A 25880-nucleotide genomic window follows, 5' to 3' on the forward strand; every position below is an offset into this window, starting at 1 on the left:
GCTAGTTAGGCCCGGGTGGTTCACACTTCACATGCCCAGTGCCCATTAGGATGCGGGGCCCGCCCACCCATGCACAATTGGGAAAATCTTAGGATGAATGGTTGTCAGAGACCTTCCCAGATTCCGCCCGGGCCGAGGCAGCGGTGGACCTGGTGGTTCTCCAGGCCCCTCACCACCGCCGCGCACATCCAGTCGTCACCGGATGGCGCCTTCGGTTAGCGACGACCGCAGGGAAATGGAGAAGTGCGGCTTGGGGGGCGAAGTCCCCTCTAGAATGTCCCCTGAGGCCGGGCGTGGTGGCTCAGGCCTGTAATCCCACCACTTTTGGACGCCGAGGCGGGCTGATCACGAGGTCAGGAGTTCGAGACCAGCCTGGGCAACATGGGGAAACCCCTGTCTCTACTAAAAATACAAAAAATTAGCCGGGCGTGGTGGCGTGCGCCTGTAGTCCCAGCTACTCGGGAGGCTGAGGCAGGAGAATGGCGTGAACCCCGGGGGACGGAGCCTGCAGTGAGCCGAGATCAGGCCACTGCACTCCAGCCTGGGCGACAGCGAGACTCCGTCTCAAAAAAAAAAAAAAAAAAAAAAAAGTTTTTGTAGCGACAGGGTCTTGCTATGTTGCCCAGGCTGGTCTTGAACTCCTCGCCTCAAGTGATCCTCTTGCCTCAGCCTCCCAAAGTGCTAGGATTACAGGTATGAGCCACTGCACCTAGCCCACTTATCATTGTTTTTGTGGCAAGATATTTTCAACTTACTCTCTTAGAAATTTTGAAATATACAATAAATTATTATTAACTATAGTCACCATGCTGTGCAATAAATCTCAAAACTGTATTCCTCCTGTTTAACTGTGACTTTGTACCCTGAGGCCAACATCTTCATCTCCCCATTCTCTCCCCCAGCCCCTTAATCCCCAGCCTCTGGGGAATTTTTAGTAGAGACAGAGTTTCTCCATGTTGGTCAGGCTGGTCTCGAACTCCCAACCTCAGGTGATCTGCTCACCTCAGCCTCCCAAAGTGCTGGGATTACAGGTGTGAGCCACTGTGCCCAGCCAATATTGAGCATTTTTATGAACCTGTTGATCATTTGTTTGTCATCTTTTGATAAATGATTTTTTTTTTTAAGAGTCAGGGTCTCAAGCTATCAAGCTGTTGCCCAGACTGTACTGCAGTGCTGCAATCATGGCTCACTGCAACCTCTAACTCCTGGGCTCAAGTGATCCTCCCACCTCAGCTTCCCAGGTAGCTGGGACTACAAGCATATGTCACCACACCTGGCTAATCTAAAATTTTTTTGTAGAGACAAGGTCTTTCTATGTTGTCCAGGCTTTTCACAACTCCTGGCCTCAAGCAATTCTCCTGTCTCAGCCTTCCAAAGCACTGGGATTACAGGTGTAAACCAGTGCACCTGGTGCCCTTTGCCCCCTTTTTAGTCGTGTGATCTGATTTTGCTATGAGTTGTTTGTTTTCTTCACATATTTAGAATAGGATAGTAACCCCTTATTGGATATATGGTTTGCAAATATTTTCTCTCACTCTGTTGTTTTCTTTGTTGTGTCCTTTCGTTTGTGATTTTGGTAATTTGTGTCCTCTCCTTTTTTCACTAGTCCAGCTAGATGTTTATTAATTTTACCTATCTTTTCAAAGAACCAGCTCATGGTTTTATTAATTACTACAATTGTTTTTCCATTTGTTTGTTTCACTGATTTTCATTGTTATCTTAATCACTTCCTTTCTTCTGCTCACTTTAGGTTTACTTTACTTTTCTTTCTTTTTGTTTCTTATGGTGGAAGCTAAACCTATGATTTTAACCTTTTTTTGTTTTAAGTAAAGGCATTTAAACTATTAAACTATAAATTTTCCTCTAAGAACTCCTTTAGCTGAATTTTATAAATTCTGAAACATAATTTTTGGGGTAAATGTATTTTAAAGTTACCTACCTGCATGTTATTGAATATACTATATTGTTTTCTTTTTTTTTATGAAAAACATTTTTTTCTAAGAGACAGCACCTCACTCTGCTGCCCAGGCTATGGTGCAGTGGCACGGTCATAGCTCGCTATAACCTCAAATGCCTGGGCTCAAGTGATCCTCCTGCTTCAGTCTCCTAAGTAGCTCGGATTACAGGGGCTACATGCCCAGCTAAGTAAAAAAACATTTTTTTGGTGGAGGCAGGGTCTTGCTATGTTGCTCAGGCTGGTCTTGAACTCCTAGCCTCAAGCAATTCTCCCACCTTGGCCTCCCAAAGTGCTGGGACTGCAGGTGCATGACACTATGCCTGGCTAATTAAAAAAAATTTTTTTAGAGAGGGGTTCTTACTATGTTTCTCAGGCTTGTCTTAAACTCCAGGGCTCAAGCAATCCTCCTGCCTCAGCCTCCTGAGTAGCTGGGACTACAGGTGCTCACCACCATGCTCAGCTCTAAAAACTACATTTTAAAAATAGTTCCTGCTGTTCTTTGTTGTGGGTTGAATTGTGTTCCTCAAAAAGACAGGTAGAAATTATAACCTCCAGTACTTGTGAATGTGACCTTAATTAGAGTGGGGTCTTTGTAGATGTAATCAAGTAGGATGAGGTCATACTCAATTCAGAATAGACCTTCTTCAATATAATTGCTGTTATAAGAAAACAGGCTGGGTTCGGTGCCTCACACCTGTAATGCCAACACTTTGGGAGGTCAAGACGGGAGGATCTCCTTGACCAGCCTGGCCAGTTCGAGACCAGCCTGGCCAACACGGTAAAACCCCGTGTCTACTAAAAATACAAAAATTAGCTGGGCATGGTGGTGGGTGCCTGTAATCCCAGCTACTTGGGAGGCTGAGGCAGGAGAATTGCTTGAACCTGGGAGGTGGAGTTTGCAGTGAGCCGAGATAGAGTCACTGCACTTGAGCCTGGGCGACAAGAACAAAACTCTGTCTCAAAAGAAAAGGAACAGAAGAGAAGGGAAGGGAGGGGAAGGGGAGGGGAAGGGAGGGGAGAGGAAGGGAAGGGGAGGGGAAGGGGGAAGGGAAAAGGGGAAGGGGAAGGGAAGGGAGGGGGGAGAGGAGGAAGGGAGGGGGTGGGGGGAGGGGGGAGGGGAGGGGGAGGGAGGGAAGGGAGACACCCAGGCCAGGTGGCTCACACCTGTAATCCCAGCACTTTGGGAGGGGGGCGGATCACTTGAGGTCAGGAGTTTGAGACCACCCTGGCCAGCATGTTGAAACCCCATCTTTACTAAAAATACAAACATTAGCTGGGCATGGTGGCACACACCTTTAATCTCAGCTACTCGGGAGGCTGAGGCAAGAGAATTGCTTGAACCTGGAAGTGGAGGTTGCAATGAGCCAAGATTGTGCCATTGCACTCCAGCCTGAGCGACAGAGTGAGACTCAGTCTCAAAAAAAATAAAAATAAAAATAAGAAAACAGAGACAAAGACAGAAGGAAGGCAGCCCTCTGAAGATGGAGGCAGAGATTGCAGTCATTATGCCAGAAGCCAAAGAACATGAGGCCACCGGAAACTGGAAGAGGCAAGGAAGTATCCTCCCCTGCTGTGAGAGCAAGCTGTCATTACTTAGTCAAATAAAGTGTATGTCTACGACCCAGTGATTGCACTCCTGTGTACAAAAAGTCCTCATACAATTTACGAAGGGACATACATGAACATATTCACTGTAGTATTATTTACTTCATAACATGGCCGTGCCAAGTTCTTTAATCTTGGACTTAGAGCCTCACGAACTGAGAGAAGCTAAATTTCTGATGTTTTAAGCCACCCAGTTGGTGGTAATTTGTTACAATGGCTTTAGGAAACTAACACAATGTGATTTCTAATCCATCGTGCCTGCCTGCCATAGCATTTCCCATGGTGTACATCCACCATATTTCGCCCATCTACCTTCCCCACTGTGAACATCATAAATAATACTACAGTGAACATATTCCTACATGTTCCTTTATAAACTGTGTGAGAACGTTCCGTACACACCGCAGTGGAACCGTTGGGTGACAGACGTCTATTTTATTTGCCTGAGTAATGACAGCTTGCTCTCCACCGCCCTTGCATGAGGGTTCCTGTATGTCCACACCCCTGCCAATTCTTGACATCATGCTGATTCACAACTTTTGCCAGTGTAATGAGTGTGAAATGTTATCTTTTTTAAAAAAATTATATTTCTGATTACTAATGATTTTAAGCACTTCCTGTGCATGCTCAGTTTTTGGTTTTCTGGTTTTTTAATTGGCTGTTCATATCATTCACCCATTTCTGTATGTGATCATTACCTTTTTCTTGTTGATTTGAAGGTATTCTTTGAAATTCTAGATATTAATCTCTTGTCAGATTTTGACTTTGTAAATATCTTCTCTTACTCTGTTAGCTGCTTATTAACTTTGTCCATAGTGTCATTTCCTAAACAGAAATCCTTAAATTTTTTATAATAACAGGCTGGGCGCGGTGGCTCACGCCTGTAATCCTGGCACTTTGGGAGGCCGAGGCAGGTGGATCACTTGAGGTCAGGCGTTTGAGACCAGCCTGGCCAACATGACAAAACCCTGTCTCTACAAAAAATACAAAAATTAGCCAGGTGTGGTGACACGCGCCTGTAATCCCAGCTACTCAGCAGGCTGAGAGGCATGAGAATCGCCTGAACCCGGGTGGTGGAGGTTGCATTGAGCTGAGATCGTGCTGCTGCACTACAGCTTGGGCGACAGAGCAAGACTTCATCCCCCGTCCCCAAAAAAATGTAATAACAGTCATAGATATTTTTCCTTATTGATTAATCCTTTAGAATTGTATTTAAAATCTCTTTCTGGTTGTAGGTTGCAAAAATAATGACTTATATTTTTCTATTAAAATTCTAAATTAAGCCTTGATAGAGTACTCTTTTTAATTGGATCTTTCATTTAGAATTTTCCTTGATACATGGCATTGGTTAGGGATACATTAGGGACATATCTAAAGCATTCCAGTTATGCAACTTTTTAATTCTGTGACCAGTGAGGAAAGGGGATTCTTTTCCCTAGATCCAATTTGAAAAATTACAGAGAAAGACTCTGACTCACTGGATTGGGTTGCATGCCCATTATTATGGCCCAATTAGCAAGATGCCTTACTAAGTGCTAGGCAGACAAAACAATATTCACTACAGGGGTGATAAGGTAAATAAACACATTAATTAGAATTTAAAGGTAAGTATTCTTAAGGATTTAAGAGGTGGGACAATTGCACCCTATTGGGGGAACCAGATAATTCTTCATGACAGAAATGACATTTTCAATAGACTGCCAAGTATGGGTAAGATTTATATGCATACAAAATCCTATGTATGATGACTTCTAAATAGAGGACAAAGCATAAGTAAGAATGCAAGGGCAAGAAATTAAGAGTATGTTTACAGTATAATCCAATTTGAATGAACCACAGGATATAGGAAGGTTTAGTGTGTGCCGACTGTGTAAAGATATCTGTAGAAGATACAGTGATGCTTAGTCAATGGCCATAACCCCAACCCATTATCTTGCTAACAGAACCCTGATTTGGGACAGCAATGTACTGTTCTTCTTCTTCTTTCTTTTTTTTTTTTGAGACGGAGTCACACTCTGTCGCCCAGGCCATAGTGCAGTGGCGCAATCTCAACTCACTGCAACCTCTACCTCCCAGGTTCAAGCAGTTCTCCAGCCTCAGCCTCCCGAGTAACTGGGACTACAGGCACACGCCACCACGCCCAGCTAATTTTTTGTATTTTTGTTAGAGACGGGGTTCACCATATTGGCCAGGCTGGTCTCGAGCTCCTGACCTTGTGATCCGCCTGCCTCGGTCTCCCAAAGTGCTGGGGTTACAGGTGTGAGCCACTGCACCTGGGCATTTTTGTTTTTTTGGTTTTTTTTTGAGATGGAGTCTTGCTCTGTTGCACCCAGGCTGGAGTGCAGTGGCGCCATCTCGGCTCACTGCAACCACCACCTCCCAGGTTCAAGCAATTCTCCTGCCTTAGCCTCCCTAGTAGCTGGGATTACAGGCATGCGCCACCATGCCCGGCTAATTTTTTTTTTTTAGTAGAGAGAGGGTTTCACCATGTTGGCTGCCCAGCCCAATGTACTATTCTGTAGAGCTTAAATCTGGATTGATCTAAGTTCATTGTAGCAATTTACTTCCCTTTGCCTGCTACTCCCCTTCCTATACTCCCTTGAACAAGGGGCAGCCACATGACTCAGCTCTGGCCAACAGAATGCAAGTGGAAGTCTTCTGGGAACTTTTTTGTTCATCCTCTTCTGTTTAGCACTACGACAGCCATCTTCCAACGCAATAAACAGGGACAAGAAAATTTCAGAAGCCAACCCATAATTCTGACGTCATTAGAACCAGGTTCAGCCTCTGAACCTGTCGTATAGGCCTCAGCACTTAGAACAACCCTGTGCTTGGTTCAATGTTCTATGCTGCTATAAGTTATTAATCATTTTTAACAAGGGGCCCTGTTTTATTATTTTGCATTGGGCCCCACAAATTGTATAGCTACTCCTGATAGGAACCACAGTGCAAATTCTGGAATCTCTTATTTCTAATCCTTTTGTTAACAGTAAATATCCTTATGGATGAAAACACTGTTGATTGGGTTTTCTGTTACTTATAGCTAAACACATTCTGTTTTGTTTTGTTTTGAGACAGAATCTTGCTGCTTGACTCAGGCTGGAGTGCAGTGGTGCGATATTGGCTCACTGCAACCTCTGTCTCCCGGGCTTAAGCGATCCTCCTGCCTCAGCCTCCCAAGTAGCTGGGATTATAGGCACCCGCCACCACACCTGGCTAATTTTTGTATTTTTAGTAGAGACAGGGTTTCACCATGTTGGCCAGGCTGGTCTTGAACTCCTGACCTCAGGTGATCTGCCTACCTCGGCCTCCCAAAGTGCTAGGATTACAGACGTGAGCCACCACGCCTGGCCCCATTTCCTTATTCTTAAAGTGAGAATAAATAACATCTACTAGTTAGAGTTGTGGGAAGATTAGATGAGTTATAAGATTATAGTTATTAGATGAGATATAAAGCACACAATATCTGACATTTAATAGATGTTTCTGTAATGTTAATTGCATTCTTTTTCACTTCCACACCTTACAATGAACCCACCTGATAAAAGGAGAGAAGCATAAAAATTCCATGCAGACAAAAGTCCTTATCTGGGCCAACTACCTTCAGATTTCAGTTGTTTAAAAAAGCCAAATAAGAAAAGAAGGAAATAAAATTTTCACTTATTAAGAATTACCATTTTGAGGCTGGGTGCAGTGGCTCATGCCTATATTCCCAGCACTTTGGGAGGCCGAGGCAGGTGGATCATCTGAGGTCAGGAGTTCGAGACTAGCCTGGCCAACATGGTGAAACCCCGTCTCTACTAAAAATACAAAAAAACAATTAGCTGGGCGTGGTGGTGGGCGCCTGTAATCCCAACTACTCGGGAGGCTGAGGCAGGAGAATCGCTTGAGCCCGGGAGGCGGAGGAGGTTGCAGTGAGCCAAGATCGTGCCATTGTGCTCCAGCCTAGGCAACAAGAGTAAAACTTCGTCTCAAAAAAAAAAAAAAAAAAAAAAGAATTGTCATTTTGGATGGGCACGGTGGCTCATGCCTGTAATCTCAGCAGTTTGGGAGGCCAAGGCGGGTCAATCACTTGAGTCCAGGAGTTCGAGATCATCCTGGGCAACATAGTGAGAACCCATCTCTGCTAAAAATACAAAACAATTTTAGCTGGGTGTGGTGGCACACACCTGTGGTCCCACCTACTTTGGAGGCTGAGGCACAAGAATCACTTGAGCCCAGGAGGCGGAGGTTGCAGTGAGTGGAGATCGCGCCACTGCACTCCAGCCTGGGCAATAGAGTGAGGCCCTGTCTCAAAAATAAATAAATAATAAAAAACAAAAAAAGAATTGCCATTTGGCTTAGGCATTAGCCAAAATGGGCTTTACGCATATTAATTTCCTACTTTGTTACCAGGAATATTTTTCTGGAGACGGAATCATCATTTGTTTTGCTGAATCTCGTTGTGGGCAGTGCTCACCAGGGCGGTCTCGCCCCTGCACCTGTGGCAAGAGCCAGTGGCTTGACTGGGGGCTGCAGGATCTGTTCTTCAGGATGGCTCACTCGCGTGGCCAGCAAGGAGGTGCTGCTCCCAGCCCAGAGGTAAGGGGGCTCCGGGGCTGGGAGGAACATGGGGCTCCTCTCCATGTGGGCCTCTCCGCAGACGGGATTTCTCAGGGTGCATGACAGAGTTCTAAGAGTGAGCATTCCGGGAGAATGTCAGAAAGCTGTATTGCCTTCTATTTTATTTTATTTTTTGAGACAGGGTTTCGCTTTTGTCGCCCAGGCTGGAGTGCAATGGCCAGATCTTGGCTCACTGCAAACTCGGCCTCCTGGGTTCAAGCCATTCTCCTGCCTCAGCCTCCCAAGTAGCTGGGATTATAAGCGCTCGCCACCATACCCGGCTAATTTTTGTATTTTTAGTAGAGACAGGGTTTCACCATGTTGGCCAGGCTGGTCTCGAACTCCTGACCTCAAGTGATCCGCCCGCCTTGGCCTTCCAATGTGCTGGGATTACAGGCATGAGCCACTGTGCCCAGCCTGTATCGCCTTTTATGACCTAGCCTGAGAAGAAAACATAGCCCCACCTCTCACTGGGAGACTGTTGAGGTCACATGAAAGAAGAACATGCAGAACCAGTGCTGTTGTTACAGCCATTTTTGGAAAATGCTGCTGGCCACAGAATACTGACGGTCTGGGCCAGGCAATGAAGTGTCTGGCAGCCTATGGTGTGCTTCACGTGGAACACAGGCTGAAATGGGAAGGATCTGGGTCCTGCAGGGTGGGTGTGGCGATTCAGAGGCCCTTCTACAAGTGGCAGTGGGTGGGGCACTCAGCTAGGATGGAGGCTGGCTTGAGGAGGTTGGGGGCATTTTCCTCAAGCACCCTATGGTGGTATTAGTAACTCGGCCAGCTTCCAAATCTAGTCATAACATTGTGTGTCTTTGAATTCCCCTGCGATCCTCAGGGGATAAAGTATTCTTTCTGTTTCCTGTCCTTGGCTATTGTGTGATAGCAGCTGTACTACTGATCCAGGCGCTGTCACTCCGCCCACCAGAGAAAGGTGCATTTAGGCATATGACTTAATACTTTCACAGGAGAGTTCTAAAAAAGTAAGAATAATGCTAAGATTAACTGTTTACTCAACCGAGTGCTGAGGGCTTCCTATGCATTATCTCATTTAGTTCTCAAAAGGATTCTAAGAACCGGCACTAGTATCATCTCTATTTCACAGTTAGAAAACTGCATTTTAGAGATGTGAAGTAATTGGCAAGGTTAGGGACTCTCAAATCCAAGGCTGATTGCAGTGCCTCTTAGCTATACTACCTTATTATGGTTAAATCTATAATTTTATTCACTTAATGCATATTTATTAGCCCCTATCAGAAGTGAGCATTGTTCTAAGCACTAAGAATACATTTGTGAATGAAGGAGATAAAGTCTATACTGTCACGGAGCTTACAATAAAATAGCAGGTCACAGGTTATAATGACGTTAAATGAGATGTTTGACAATGACTTTATGGCGGTAACTGCGTGACAAGAAAAAGCCAATCATGGCTAAGGCTGGGGGAAGAGCAGTTCTGGCGGATGTTGAGATAAACTTCGTACATTTAAATTTTCAAAAGTGTATTTCAGCAGACAGTGGTTCATGAATCAGGGGGCACCAGAATCCAAGAAGTCCAGTGCTCCACTAGGGAAATGTGCAAGAGCAAAACCTTCATAAGGTGTTCTCAGAAGCAAGACAAAGACAACATATTTGATTGGTTACATTGGAAAGTCTCTAGTTAAAGGTGAGTTGGAAGTTTCTGATCAGTAAAGTCCCTAGTTAGGGTTGGTTGCTGGCTTCTGGGTGGTTAAGCTGAAGTTTCACCCTTTACATGGGCTTTAGTTTGCTTACTGAGAAACCCATGGCCCTGAAGCTGTTTCAGCCTGATGTTCTCCAAATTCAATTATTTTAACACTGGGCACAGCAAATACAAAGGTCCAGAGGTGGGAAGGAGTTTCGGTAATGGGTCAAAGGGAGATTTGTACAAGATGTAGGGAGGGAGGGCACAGGCCTTATAAGCCAGGGTAAAGATTTGGGGGTTTAAGTTTATGGGACCCCTATAAGGTGGACCATCCATAAAGGACCAAGGGCACTTTCGAGATTTCAAGCAGGGAAATGCCCTGATCTGAATAGAAACATCACTCTGGTTGTTGTACGGAGAATGGATTGTAGGGAAATGTGTGGATGCAGGGGCACCAGCTAGGAGCTGAGAGATGGTAGCTTAGTGAAGTTGGAAAGAAAATAACAGATATGGAAAATGTGTTCACAGAGAATCTATAGAGGATCCAAACTGTTGGATTTGACCATAGTTTGGATAATGGTGGTAAAGAAAGGAATCAGGGATAATACCTGGGTTTTTCACTTGAGTAACCGAGTAAATGTTGGTGTTATTTACTGAAGTAGGAAAGACAGAGGCAGGAGCAGGTTTAGAAGAAATGGAGAGGTCTGATTTTCTTGGATTTGTTTGCTTGCTCTGACACCCAGGCTGGAGCTGCACTCGATCATAGCAAACTGCAGCCTCAAACTCCTGGGCTCAAGCAATCCTCCTACCTCAGCCTTCTGAGTAGCTGGGACTATAGGCACATGCCACCACACCCTATTTTTGTTGTTGTTGTTGTTTGTAAAGACAGGGTCTTGCTATGTTGCCCAGGCTGGTCTTGAACTCTTGACCTCAAGCAATGCCCCCCTTCTTAGCCTCCCAAAGTGTTGGGATTATAGATGTGAGCCACCTCACCCAACCAAAGTTCTGTTTCAAATATGTTAATATGTTACCTGTTAGGCATCCAGATGAAAATGTCAATATGTGAATCAGAAGTCAGGACATAGAGCAGAGCAGAGCTAGAAATATACATAAAGAAGTCATTGGTACACAGATACTATCTGAAGCCATGGGAGTAGGTAAGAGTAAAGTATAAAGAGAAGGAGCCCCAACACTGAGTCCTGAGCACTCCAACACATAGAGGCAAGACAGAGAAGAAATAAGCAAAGAAAATTGAAAAAGAGGGGCCGGGTGCGGTGGCTCACACCTGTAATCCCAGCACTTTGGGAGGCAGAGGCGGGCCGATCACGAGGTCAGGAGATCGAGACCATACTGGCTAACACGGTGACACCCCATCTCTACTAAAAAATATAAAAAATTAGCTGGGCATGGTGGCACGTGCCTGTAATCCCAGCTACTCGTGAGGCTGAGGCAGGAGAATGGTGTGAACCCGCAGGCGGAGCTTGTAATGAACCGAGATTGCAGCACTGCACTCCAGCCTGGGTGACAGAGTGAGACTCCGTCTCAAAAAAAAAAAAAAAAAAATGACCAGGCGCGGTGGCTCACGCCTATAATCCCAGCACTTTGGGAGGCCCAGGCAGGCAGATCACAAGGTCAGGAGATCAAGACCAGCCTGGCTAACATGGTGAAACCTCGTCTCTACTAAAAATACAAAAATTAGCCGGTCATGGTGGTGGGCACCTGTAGTCCCAGCTACTCGGGAGGCTGAGGCAGGAGAATGGTGTGAACCCAGGAGGTGGAGCTTGCAGTGAGCCGAGATCGCACCACTGCACTCCAGCCTGGGCGACAGAGCAAGACTCCGTCTCCAAAAAAACAAAAACAACAACAACAAAAAAACCCCCGAAAATTGAAAAAGAATGGCCAGGCCAGGTGCAGTGGCTCATACCTGTAATCCTAGCACTTTGGGAGGCTGAGGCAGAAGAACTGCTTGAACCCAGAAGTTCAAGACCAGCCCGGGCAACAGTGAGACCTCATCTCTACAAAAAATTTTAAAAATTAGCCAGGCACAGTGGCGTACACTTATAGTCCCAGCTACTCAGGAGGCAGGAGGATCACTTGAGCCCAGGAATTTGAGGGTGCAGTGAGCTATGATTGCACCACTGCACTCCAGCCTAGGTGACAGAGTTAGATCCTGTCCCTAAAAAAAACAAAAACAAAAACAAAAACAAAACTCTGGGCATGATGGCTCACGCCTAAAATCTCAGCACTTTGGGAGGCAGAGGTGGGCGGATCACCTGAGGTCAGGAGTGACCAGCCTGGCCAATATGGTGAAACCCCGTACTAAAAGTACAAAAATTAGCTGGGCGTGGTGGCAGGCGCCTGTAATCCCAGCTACTCGGGAGGCTGAGGCAGGAGAATCGCTTGAACCTGGGAGGCAGAGGTTGCAGTGAGCCGAGATAGTGCCATTGCACTCCAGCCTGGGCGACAGAGTGAGACTCCATCTCAAAAAAAAAAAAAAAAAAAAAAAAAAAAAGGCCAGTGAGGTAAAGAAGAAAGCCAGGAAGTTACTTGTTATGGGCTGAATTATGTTCCTCCCAAAGTCATGTGTTGAACCCCTAATGTCCAATACCTCAGAATGTGACCATATTTGGAAATAGAGCATTTGAAGCCATAATTAAGTTGAAATGTTGAAATGAAGCATTAGGGTGGGCCCTAATCTAACCTGACTGGTGTCCTTAAAGGAGGAGGAAATTTTGTCACAAAGAGAGACACTATGGCTGGGCACGGTGGTGGCTCATGCCTGTACTCCCAGCCCTTTGGGAGGCTGAGGTGGGTAGATTACTTGTTGCCAGGAGTTCGAGACCAGCATGGCCCACATAGTGAAACTCTGTCTTTACTAAAAATACAAAAAAATTAGCAGGGTTTGGTGGCATGCACCTGTAATCCCAGCTACTCGGGAGGTTGGAGCAGTAGACTCGGTTGAGCCTAGGAGGCAGAGGTTGCAGTGAGCCAAGATCAATCCACTGCACTGCAGCCTGGATGACAGAGTGAGACCCTGTATCTAAAAAAGAAAGAAAAAAAAAGAGAGAGAGACACTAGAGGGATGTGCTCACACAGTGGAAAAGCCACGTGAGAAGCCACGTGAGAAGCCATGTGAGAAGGTGGCCATCTGTAAGCCAAGGAGAGATGCCTCAGGAGAAACCAAACCTGCTGACACCTTGATCTTAGACTCTAGCCTTTAGAACAAATTTCTGTTCTTAAAGCCACCCAGTCTGTAGTATTTAGTTATGGCAGCCCTAGCAAACTACTACAGTATTTTACTCCAGAAGCAGAGAGAAGAAAATGTTTCAAGTAAGATAAATGGTCTACTGTGTAGGACATTGACAAGAGGCAGGGAAAATAAAGATGGAGAAGTGACCACCAGTAAGGAACAAGATTATCTTACCAATTCTAATAAGAGCAGTTTCCTGGAAGCATGAGTAGAATCGAGAGAATGCACAATGAGGAGTTAAGAGGTGGCCCCATCTGCCACGCTTTCTTTCTTTTCTTTTTTTTTTTTTGAGACGGAGTCTTGCTCTGTCGCCCAGGCTGGAGTGCAGTGGCCTGATCTCGGCTCACTGCAAGCTCCGCTCCCAGGTTCACACCATTCTCCTGCCTCAGCCTCCCCAGTAGCTGGGACTACAGGTGCCCGCCACCATGCCTGGCTAATTTTTTTTTTTTTTGTATTTTTAGTAGAGACAGGGTTTCATCTTGTTGGCCAGGATGGTCTCGATCTCCTGACCTTGTGATCCACCCGCCTCGGCCTCCCAAAGTGCTGGGATTACAGGCGTGAGCCACCGCACCTGGCCCAAGGAAGACATTTTTTAAGACAGATATTTGAGTATGTTTGCATGCCTTATTTATTTATTTATCTATCTATTTATTTATTTTCCTGAGGCAGGGTCTGGCTCTGTCACCCAGGCTGGAGTGCAGTGGCATGACTCAGTTTCCTGCAACTTCTACCTCCCTGGCTCTAGCCATCCTCCCACCTCAGCCCCCTGAGTAGCTGGGATCACAGGCATGTGCCACCATGCCTAATTTTTTTATACTTTTCACTTTTACATTTTAACTCTGTTGGAATTTTTTACACTTTTTATAGAGATGACGTTTTGCCATGTTGCCCAGGATGGTCTTGAACTCTTGGCTTCAAACAATCCTTCTGCCTCGGTCTCCCAGAGTGGTGGGATTACAGGTATGAGCCACTGTGCCTGGCTGCCTAATTCTTACTAGATTTAAGGAGTGTAAATGAAATACTGAAACAAAAGTAGAAGAGTAATTTTTTTTTTTGAAGAAAAGTTTTCATTTATTTAGTTAAAACTGTCTTATGCTTCCACGTGAAAAGTACGGGTGGTTTTTGTTTTGCATAGAGTGTTCTATAGCTTACTGGTTCTCAATCTTTTTAGCCAAGGACTCCTGTAGCAGAGTAAACAGTGTTAATATCTCTCATTCATTCGTTCATTCATCCTTCATTAAATAAATATTTATTAATCCACTCCCATGTGAAAGGTACTGATCTAGGAACTGAGAATAGAGCAAGAAACAAAACAAGTTCCCGGCTTGGAGCTTATATTCCAGGAGACAGAGACATGATAGACATGATAAGCAAGTAAACAAATTTAGAGTGTGGCTGGTAGAAGTAAATGCTATAAAGAAAAATGCAGGATATCAAATTAATGATTTTTAATTATCCCATCCATAAATATGGTATAGCTTTCCACTGATTCCTTTCAATAAGGATTTATAATTTTCTTTATGAATAATTTACATGTCTTTATATTTTCTATCAGGAATTTAAAAATTTTTGTTGATACTATAAATAGAATTTTTATAAAATTATATATTCTAACTGTTGGCTTCTGGCATAGAGGAAGCCAACTCATTTTTATGTATGGATTATGTACCAAATAATTGTCTGAAACTTTGGGGGTTCTGTTTATCATTAAATACTCTTGGATGTTCTATGTAAGCAATAAAATTATCGGCAAGTAAAAAAAAAAGAAAGAAAAGAAAAATGCAGCAGGACTAGAGAGTGACGAGGGCAGCGGTACTATTTCAAATGGAGTGATTGCTTAGGGAAGGCCTCTCTGATCAGGTGACATTTGCAAAGAACTGAATGAAATGAGTGAGAAGGGCACAGTGCAGGGGGGGAAGAGTGTTCCAGACAGAGGGAACAGCATGGAGCACGTCTGGAGTGTCGGAGGTACAACATGAGTAGGAAATGGCTTGAGTCAAGGGCACCAGGAAGCAAGCACAGGTGAGATCAGGAAGGTTTGGGGTTCAGACAAGGCATTTAGGCGATGTGACTTTGGTTTTACTCTGAGAAGGAAGGCCACTGAGGGGTTTTGAGCAGAAGAGTGATGTTTATCTATGTAAGTTTTAAGAGGATTTTGCTGGCTGCTATGTTGAAAAGAAAGGTGGGGGGAAAGATGTTAAACAAGAAGACTAATTATGCTGGGGGTGGTGGCTCATGCCTGTAATCTCAGCACTTTGGGAGGCCGAGTCAGGCAGATCACCTGAGGTCAGGAGTTCGAGACCAGCCGGGCCAATGTGGCAAAACCCTGTCCCTACTAAAAATACAAAAATTAGCCAGGTGTGGTGGTGTGTGCCTGTAATCCCAGCTACTCAGGAGGCTGAGGTAGGAGAATCACTTGAACCCAGGAAGTGGAGGTGGCGGTGATCTGAGATCGCGCCACTGCGCTCCGTCTCAAAACAACAACAACACACAAAAAACAATCAGATTCCTACTGCAAAACCTGGATGACAGACAATAGCGGCTCTGCTGCCCAGGGTGGAGTGCAGTGGCACAGTCACAGCTCACTGCAGCTTCAACCTTCTGAACTCAAGAGATCCTCTCACCTCAGCTTCCCAAAAAGCTGGAACCACAGGCGCATGCACTACGCCCAGCTAATTTTTTTATGTTTATAGAAATGATGTCTCCTTATGTTGCCCAGGCTGGTCTCAAATTCCTGGGCTCAAGTCCTGCCTGGGACTCCCAACGTGCTGGGGCTACAGATGTGGCCTACCTCCCCAGCCTCTATGTGCTCTAAGTTTTCAATATTCAATATTTTGGATACACTTCATCAGAAAATGTATTATACTCATCTTTGCCTGCCCGCCTGCCTGCCTGCCTTCCTTCCTTCCTTCCTTTTTGATGTTTTGTTTTTAGACGGAGTCTCACTCTCTTGCCCAGGCTGGGGTGCAATGGCGCCATCTTGGCTCACTGCAACCTCTGCCTCCTGGGTTCAAGCGATTCTCCTGCCTCAGCCTCCCAAGTAGCTAGGAGTACAGGTGCACACCACCACGCCCGGCTAATTTTTGTATTTTTAGTAGAGATGGGGTTTCTCCATGTTGGCCAGGTTGGTCTTGATCTCCTGACTTGCTGATCCGCCCACCTCGACTCCCAAAGTGCTGGGATTACAGGCGTGAGCCACTGTGCCTGGCCACATCTTTGCTTTCTTTACAGAAGATTGGTACATGTAATTTAATATTTTTCTTGATGTCTCAGAATTTGCATTATTAACAAGTACGACTGCTTTGTATTGTTATGTATTAGAGTTATGCTGTACTCAGAACCTCTTGATGCGTACAGGTTCATCTATTTGCTTCTGATCAAATTCTCCCTGTGGCAGAGGCTAATGTTGCCCGCCAAATCTCATCTGTCCTCCTCCCTGCTAATGCTGCCTACCAAATCTGATCTGTCCTCCTCCCTAGTGAACAGAATCCCCAGTATTAGCTGCCCTGATAAGAGACTGTATTTCCCTGCTTTCCTTATATTTACATTTGAACAGGTGACTATGTTCTGGCCAATAAGATGTATTTGGGGTTTTTTTATTTTTGTAGTTGTTGTTTGTTTGCTTGGTTTTTTTTTCAAGACAGAGTCTCACTCTATTGCCTAGGCTGGAGTGCACTGTCTCGATCTCAGATCACTGCAACCTCCGCCTTCCAGGTTCAAGGGATTTTCATGCCTCAGCCTCCTAAGTAGCTGGGATTACACATATGCGCCACCACACCTGGCTAATTTTTGTATTTTTAGTAGAGACGGGGTTTCGCCTGTTGGCCAGGCTGATCTCGAACTGCTGACCTCATGATCCGCCCGCCTTGGCCTCCCAAAGTGCTGGGATTACAGGCATGAACCACTGTGCCTGGCTGTTTGTTTTTTGAGTCAGGATCTCCCTCTGTCACCCAGGCTGGAGTGCAGTGGCACGATCATGGCTCACTGCAGCCTCAACCTCCTGGGCTCAAGCCATCCTCCCAACTCAGCCCCTGGACGGGCATGTGCCACCACAACTGGTTAATTTTTAAAAATTTTTTAGTAGAGTTGAGGTCTTGTTATGTTGTCCAGACTGGTCTTGAACTCCTGGCCTCAAGAGATCCTCCCACTCCAGCCTCCCTAAGTGCTGGGATTACATGTGTGAGCCACCACGATGGGCCCAATATGTGAACAGGGGTGTTGTATGGAACTTCTGGAAATCACCTTAATATGTTGTGCTCCCCTTTACTTGACTTCCTTATTCCTGGATATAATAATGGAATATTCATGGCCATCTTGGACCCTGAGGTGACCTCGAGACTAGAAACCATGAACTGAGGATGGTCAAGCAGAAAGATGGGAGCCTGGGCTCCTGATAATACAAAAGTCTGCCATGCCACCTCCATTTTTTTATACGAGAAAAGATAACTTGTTTAAGCCGTTACTCCATTCTAATGCTCATGGTTTTCTGTTTGCTTTCGCCTTCTATTGGCTTTTTTTTTTTTCCATTCCTGACTTACAGTCAGTGCACTTGCTTACATCAACTTTTTCCCTTTTTTCCTAATTTGCTGTCAGTCATTCTTGATTTAATGATTATGGAGCACTTACAATCGGCTAAGTGCTAGAGATGCTATTGTAAGCAAAACAGACACGGATCTGTCCTAGGAGCTCAAATAATATTGAGGAGTTTACTGTCTACTGAGGAAACAGAAGACCAAGTATGTTAGACATTAATAAAAATAAATAGCCTTTAAATAAGGCCGGCGAGGCTCTCCTTTGAACGCGTAGATATTATAACATCTATTTTACTGTTGCGTCACAAGGTAAAAAAAAAAAAATCTATTTTGGCTACACTTCCTTATTTTTCCCTGCGCTGTAGTTAAATATGATGGCATACAACTGAGTTCTGTGTGGGTGCAATGTGTTCACTCCCTGCTTGGTGCAAATTATAAATGAAGTATCTATTTAATTTTAAAATGTTTTATTGTGAAATATAATACACATAAAGAAATGTGGTCTGGACACAGTGGCTCATGCCTATAATCCCAGCACTTTGGGAGGCCGAGGTGGGCAGATCATTTAAGGTAGGGAGTTCCAGACCAGCCTGGCCAACATGGTGAAACCCCGTTTCTACTGAAAATATAAAAATTAGCTGGGCATGGTGGCGCCTGCCTGTAGTCACAGCTACTTGGGAGGCTGAGGTGGGAGGATCGCTTGAGCCCAGGAGACGGAGGTTGTAGTGAGCTGAGATTGTACCACTGCACTCATCCAGCCTGGGTGACAGAGCAAGACCTTGTCTCAAAAAAAAAAAATTCACAAAACATATAAGTACAATTTAACAAATAGGTGTGAAATTACTGCCCATGTAACCATCACCTAGCTCACTAGGTGGCTAGTGGGTACCCCTTCCCAATCCTCAAGAAGCACCATCCTGGATTTTACGGTTATTGTGTTCTTCATTTTCTTTAGCATTTTATCACCTATATGCACATCCCTGCCTATGTCATTTAGTTTTACCTATTTTTGAACTTTTGTGTGTGTGTGACAGGGTCTCTGTCACCCACGCCGAAGTTCAGTGGCGCGACCAAAGTTCACTGAAGCCTCGACTTCCCTGGCTCCAACGATCCTCCCTCCTCAACCTCTTGAGTAGCTGTGACTACAGATGCAGGCCACCATGCTCAGCTAATTAAAAAAACTTTTTGAGGCTGGGTGTGGTGGTACACGTCTGTAGTCCCAGCTATTTGAGAGGCTGGGGTGGGAGGATCACCTGAGCCCAGGAGGGGGAGGTTGCAGTGAGCCGAGATCGCACCTCTGCTCTCCAGCCTGGGCTCAAGCTGTCCTCCCACCTCGGCCTCCCAAAGTGCTGGGATTACTGGTGTGAGCCACTGTGTCTGGCCTATTTTTGAGCTTTATATTCATGGAATTATGCCCTATGTACTATTTTATGCCTTTCCCATTTCATTCCATGACATTAAGTTTGTAAGATTCATCCCTATGAGTGTTAGCAGTGAAAATGACAAAGAAACTCCCACAATTCTTTCCTCCATAAAAGCAAGTAGAAAACTGACAAAAATTGATAGTATTAAGTTTATCAGAACTCTGGAAATTAACCAAAGGCTTGCTTGCAGCAATCTGGGAAGCATTTATCAAGACAAATGGTTGAATCTTAGTAAAAACAAAGAGGTTTGTGGCATTTTAACTATCCTATTTCCATCCCCCTTTCTCCAGCTCCTTGGCAGCCTTGGAAGCCAACAGTCCACAATCCTGGTGACCCCAGGAACCTGGCAGCCACTGGATAAGGCAGAATGGGGTTAGAGCACCTTCAAAGCTTCATTCTCATGGTACTGTAGTTATTTGTCTGTCTGGTGCTTCCCGGGAAGACCCCACTTGCAAGGCTGCCTTTATTTAACCTAACCAGGATCTTATCCAGGGCTAAAAAAATAAAAACCCTTTTCTCCAGAGGCATTTATTGAAAATATTTCAAGACAATTGTTTGACTTCATTCCTGCCTGAGTAGTGGGTGATATTAGGGCAAACAAGAGGCTAACCTAAAGCTCAAAAGGAAAAGCCAGAGGATGGTATGTCCCTAGGAGCTTTGAAAAGCTTCAGCTCATTCTGGGAATCTACAAAGCAGCATATGCATAGGGCTGTGTGCATGCCCAGCAAAGATCTGAGAAGGCCCTGAACCTGCCCTTCCCCATAGGAATGTGAGCTCAATAAGGCAAGGAGCTTGTCTACTATATCCCCAGGATCGTGAACTATGCTTCACACATAGTAGAAATTCAATAAATATTTGTTGAATAAATAAAGAATTGGTGAGTATACACACACACACACACACACACACACACACACACACACACAGTCAGCTCTCTGTATCCGTGGTTTCTGCATCAGTGGATTCAACCAACTGGAGATAAAAAATATTTGGACAAGAAAATGGATGGCTGCATCTGTACTGAACATGTATAGACTTTTTTTTCTTGGCATTATTCCCTAAACAATACAGTATAACAATATATGTAGCATTTACTTTGTATTAGATATTACAATAATCTAGAGGTGATTTAAAGTACACAGGAGGATGTACGTAGTTTATATGCAAATACTATGCCATTTCATATCAGCAACTGTATCTGCAGATTTTGGTTTTGAAAGGGGGTGCTGGAACCAATCCACCACAGATACTGAGGAACAACTACATATATTTGCATCCCAGGAACACCAGTCAAAGAATTATTTAACATTCTCACAATGAGAACTGATTCATACCAAAAGTATAATAGTCAATAATTTTATTTAGATGAGACTTTGGTGGGGCTGCACTAATTGTATTATATTTGTCATATAAATTATATGAAATAGACATTTTACTTATTTTATTATATATATAATCACAATTTATTACATTTGACCATAGTTGTTCTCATTACAAGAATTTTAAGCTGGGCATGGTGGCTCAAGCCTGTAATTCCAACACCTTGGGAGGCTGAGGCAGGAGGATCACTTGAGCCCAGAAGTTTGAGACCAGCCTGGGCAACACAGGGAGCCCCTGTCTCTACAAAAATAAAATTTAAAAATTAGCCGGGCATGCTGTCATGCTCCTGTAGTCCCAGCTACTTGGGAGGCTGAGGTGGGAGGATATCTTGAGCCCAGGAGTTGAGGCTACAGTGAGCTATGATCACACCACTGCACTCCAGCCTGGGTGACAGAGCAAGATCCTGACTCTTAAAAAAAAAAAAGATTTTAGTATGTGTATACGATATTAAGAGTGAAGTACAAAATCTGGGAAAAGTAAAATGAAGAAACTATGTAAAGAGGTTTATCAGACAGCATTCCATATATACTGGTGATAACTTAATTCAGGAATTCTTGCTTCTGTTCTGTTGACAGACTTTGCGTCAGTGTGAAGTGAGACACATTGTCTTCATATATCCCACTCCATTTCTGGTGATATAATTTAGGGCCGGGCGCGGTGACTCATGCCTATAATCCCAGCACTTTGGGAGGCGGAGGTGGGCGGATCACCTGAGGTCAGGAGTTCGAGACCAGCCTGTCCAACATGCGAAACCCTGTCTCTACTAAAAATACAAAAATTAGCCGGGTGTGGTGGCAGGTGCCTGTAATCCCAGCTACCTGGGTGGGGCAGGGGGGTGCTGAGGCAGGAGAATCACTTGAACCCAGGAGGTGAAGGCTGCAGTAAGTTGAGATGGCACTACTGCACTCCAGCCTGGGCAACAGAACAAGACATCATCTCAAAAAAAAAAAAAAACAAAAAAAGTCATAATTTAGTCCTACTCACATTCCTTTTGGGATTGTTTTACTATCTCATTTTGCTGATTAGGGTGGTTACTGGATTTTCATGTAGCACAATCTTAGGCAGTCAAGAAGCTATCCATAGTTTAAAATAAAAAACAAAATACTAATAACCAAAAATAAGGGAACATTTATTTTTACCAAAAGACTTCCTAAGATTCTTTTTTCAGTTTGAAAGTTTGGCCTATTAGGAATGGTGTTTGGCAAAGATAATTAGCTCTTAGGTTAAAATGACAACTGCAAAGAACAGTAAGAAATTAGGACAGTGAAACATTGATTTAGAAAGGCAGTTGGGAGAGGGCATTTGGGAGGAGGTGGTTACAAATGGTTGTTCAGAATGGCATTTGGGAGTAAGTAGGCGGTCCATGAGACAAGGAGGTATCTGAAGAAAGTGAACCAACAACTGAGCTATTTTGGGTAGGGTATCATAGCAAAGGGAATGTTCTATTAAGTACTCTTCTCATCAATAACCAAAGCCAGGTACATTCCTTGCTGAGACTTTGAACCAAATATATATATTTTGAACCAAATATATACGTAGAGAGAGAGAGACAGGAAATAAATCGATACTTGATTGTGTTATATAGTAGCTGTTTCTAAGAGTCAAAGTGTATGTATATAGAAGTGGATTTATGTGCATATGTCACCATTTTTTTCCATGGAATTTTATCATTGCATATGCAAAGATAAAATATAGATAATCTATATGCAAAATATAGATTTTGAACTCTGAGCAGCAAGCTCCTTTGGTTGGAGAAGAAAAGGAACCTGTATGTCTTTACTTTCATTGGGGCCTAATATTTCCCTTGGGGTGACTATGATGCAACCAATATGTACGTTCATTTAATCAACCTTTTGTTTTGTTTCATATTATTATAGGATACAGAAAACATTGTGGGGAAGGGCATGGTATTTTTTTTTTTAAAGACATAGTCATTGAGCCAGAAAAGACTGCCTTTTCCTCTAGTGTGAGAATTATATAACTAAGATATAAAGATAAGCTAATATATAGGACTTAGAATCGTGAACTGGGGAGGCAGGTATTGCACTTAACGGAGGAAAATAAGCAGCAGTGTGCAGAGCGGGGTTAGTAAGTTCACCTTTGGTTACAGGCAGCCATGGTCAGATCACAGTCAAAAAGGTGAATAAACCTGAGAAAGCCTTTGGTCAAGATTTCCGTTTTTTAAATACTTTAAAAAATTACATTATTTATTCAAAACTACTATTATTGGTTGTAAATAAATATGGAAAGATAATACATTTTGCTAGTCTTTTCTATAAAATTTGTGAAAAAGTTTAAAAGTACAATGCTTAACAAGAACGTATAACTCATATGATACTCTCCACATAATTGCTTTGCTTTTGAAAGCTATTTGGAAATTTTTTTTTTTTTTTTTTTTTGAGACGGAGTCTCGCTGTCGCCCAGGCTGGAGTGCGGTGGCGCTATCTCAGCTCACTGCAGGCTCCGCCCCCCGGGGTTCACGCCATTCTCCTGCCTCAGCCTCCCGAGTAGCTGGGACTACAGGCACCCGCTGCCTTGCCTGGCTAATTTTTTGTATTTTTAGTAGAGACGGGGTTTCACTGTGTTAGCCAGGATGGTCTCGATCTCCTGACCTCGTGATCCGCCCGCCTCGGCCTCCCAAAGTACCTTTACCTTTTGATTTAATAATCTCATTTTGGGAGTAGGCAGAGGGGAATTAATCACAAAATATGGAAGGAATAAGCACAAATCTTGAGGCAACGCTAACATGCAATATTGTTTGTTTATGTATACATTCAGGAAATGCTTTTCAAGTGCCTATTACGTTCCAAGCACTAGGGGTGAAACAGGTAATACAAGAAAGTCTTCTCTCATGGAACTTACATTTCAGTGGGGGAGACTGAAGATAAGCAAGCATAGTACACACACACATATATATATAAATACACATATAGTATATCAGGTGGAGAAAAATAAAACAGGATATGGGGACAGAAAGTGCATGAGAAAATGGCTGTTTCACATAGGGGCACCAGGGAAGGCTCAGGCATGGTGATATCTGAGACCTGAAGGAAGTAAGGAAGCAAGCCTTGAGGCAACCTGGCAGAAAACTGTGCCCATTAGAAGGGTCGCTCTTAGGCCAGGCGTGGTGGCTCACACCTGTAATCCCAGCACTTTGGGAGGCCGAGGAGGGCGGATCACGAGGTCAGGAGATCGAGACCATCCTGGCTAACACGGTGAAACCCCGTCTCTACTAAATATACAAAAAATTAGCCGGGCGTGGTGGCGGGCGCCTGTAGTCCCAGCTACTCGGTAGGCTGAGGCAGGAGAATGGCGTGAACCCAGGAGGCCGAGGTTGCAGTGAGCTGAGATAGCACTACTGCACTCCAGCCTGGGCAACAGAGCGAGACTCCGTCTCAAAAAAAAAAAAAAAAAAAAAAGGGCCGCTCTTGAGGTGGGGGCACACCTGGCATGGTTGGGGGAACAGTAGGGAAATTGGGGCAACTGGAGCAGAATGAGCTAGGAGACTAGCAGATGAGGTCAAAGAGTCAATGAGGGGGCAAATTTTGTAGGACATTATAGGCCATCCTAAGAATTTGGATTTTACTCCGAGTGAGACTGGAAGTCATTGGAGAATTTTGCGCAAGAAAGTGACAGAATATAACCTAGCTTTTAAATCAATGGGGGGAAAGGGGAAGAAAACACAAAAACCAGTTAGGAAACTTTTCTTTTCTTTTTTTGAGACGGAGTCTCGCTCTGTCGCCCAGGCTGGAGTGCAGTGGCACGATCTCGGCTCACTGAAAGCTCCCCCTCCCGGGTTGACGCCATTCTCCTGCCTCAGCCTCCCAAGTAGCTGGGACTACAGGCGCCCGCCACCACACCCGGCTAATTTTTTGTATTTTTAGTAGAAACGGGGTTTCACCATGTTAGCCAGGATGGTCTCAATCTCCTGACCTCGTGATCCACCCTCCTTGGCCTCCCAAAGTGCTGGGATTACAGGTGTGAGCCACCACACCTGGCCAGAAATTTTAAATAATACAGGCAAGAAATGTTGGTGGATTGGGTCAGTGTAGTAATGATACAGATGATGAAAGTGGTTGAATTCTGGACATAATCTAAAGGTAGATCTGACAGGATTTTTTTTTTTAAACACAGTCTGGCTCTGTTGCACAGGCTGGAGTGCAGTGGTGTGATCTTGGCTCACTGCAATCTCCAACTCCCTGGCTCAAGAGATCCTCCTGCCCCAGCCTCCCGAGTAGCTGGGACTACAGGCATGTGCCACCATGCCCAGCTAAATTTTGTATTTTTTGTAGAGACAGGGGTCTCACCGTATTGTGCAGACTGGTCTCAAACTCCTGGGCTCAAGTGATCTGCCCACCTCGGCCTCCCAAAATGTTGGGATTACAGGCATGAGCCACCACGCCCAGTCCTTCTTTTTTTTTTTTTTTTTTTTTTTAAGAAATGTGCTCTCACTGATGCCCAGGCTGGAGTGCAGTGGTGTGATCATAGCTATCTGTAGCCTCAACTCCTGGGCTCAACTGATCCTCAGCCTCAGCTTCTCGAGTAACCGGGGACCACAAGCACGTACCACCACACCTGGCTTATTTATTTATTTTGTGAGATGGATTCTTGCCATATTGCCCAGGCTGTCAACAGGATTTATTAATAAACTGAATGTGAAGCACAAGAGAGAGGAAATTAAGGAGGACTCTAATATTTGGTCTGAGTAACCGGACAAATAGAGCTGCCACCTACTGAGACGGGGAAGATGTGGGAAGAGCAGGTTTGGGAGTAGAAATCAGAAGTTTATTTTTGAACACATACGACTTCCAATGCCTGTTAGACAGCAGTAGCAGCAAATTGGTGCCTCGGCCATATTCCTTGCCTGTGCCACATCAGTGTGCTATGGACAGCCTGATCTCCAACTGCCAGCACCTCCATTTTTTGGCCTGAGGACTTTCTCAAATGAAGACAGTCATGAAAAACGAGACAAAAGAACACATAAAAGGCAGGTTTTTTCTTCTCTAGTAAGAGAGAGGCTCATGAAGAGAAACTCTCTGCCCTTCCTTGTTCCCAGCTTTCTGCCTTGAATGCCTTTGAGAATGTGATGATTGGTGGTGCGGCAAACAACAGGGGAGGTCCGAGGGAACTGAAGAGTGGCCAACTCAGACCCCTGGAGCTGTAGAAAGGAACCTGTTTTAGCAGCTGCCTACCTCTGCAGTGCCTGCTCTGTGAGAGAAATGCAGGCTTCTCACTGAGGCCACTGTAAATCAGTATTCTCCTCCTTGCAGCCGAAAGCATTCCTAACTGATTCACTGCTCAATAAGAATAGTAACTAACCTCATCAAATACTTACTACATACTAAGTAAGTGATGACCTGTGCTACTCTAAGTGTTTTACATGTATTTTCTCATTTAATACTTATAATAACTTTACAAATGAGTTACTATTATTATCTCCGCATTAGATAAGAAAAGTGAGGCA

The 25880-nt window shown here is 44.4% G+C and overlaps 1 protein-coding gene and 1 pseudogene across 4 annotated transcripts in view; one reads left to right on the plus strand and one right to left on the minus strand.

Annotated features, from left to right (window-relative positions):
- RAD52 (RAD52 homolog, DNA repair protein) overlaps positions 1 to 25880 on the minus strand; it is a 79418-nt gene that overhangs the window by 37205 nt on the left and 16333 nt on the right. The gene's annotated exons all lie outside the window — the stretch shown is intronic.
- On the plus strand, positions 98 to 24477 carry LOC134807452 (uncharacterized; annotated as a pseudogene).

Source organism: Pan troglodytes, chromosome 10 (assembly GCF_028858775.2).
Source record: "Pan troglodytes isolate AG18354 chromosome 10, NHGRI_mPanTro3-v2.0_pri, whole genome shotgun sequence".
Taxonomy (NCBI): domain Eukaryota; kingdom Metazoa; phylum Chordata; class Mammalia; order Primates; family Hominidae; genus Pan; species Pan troglodytes.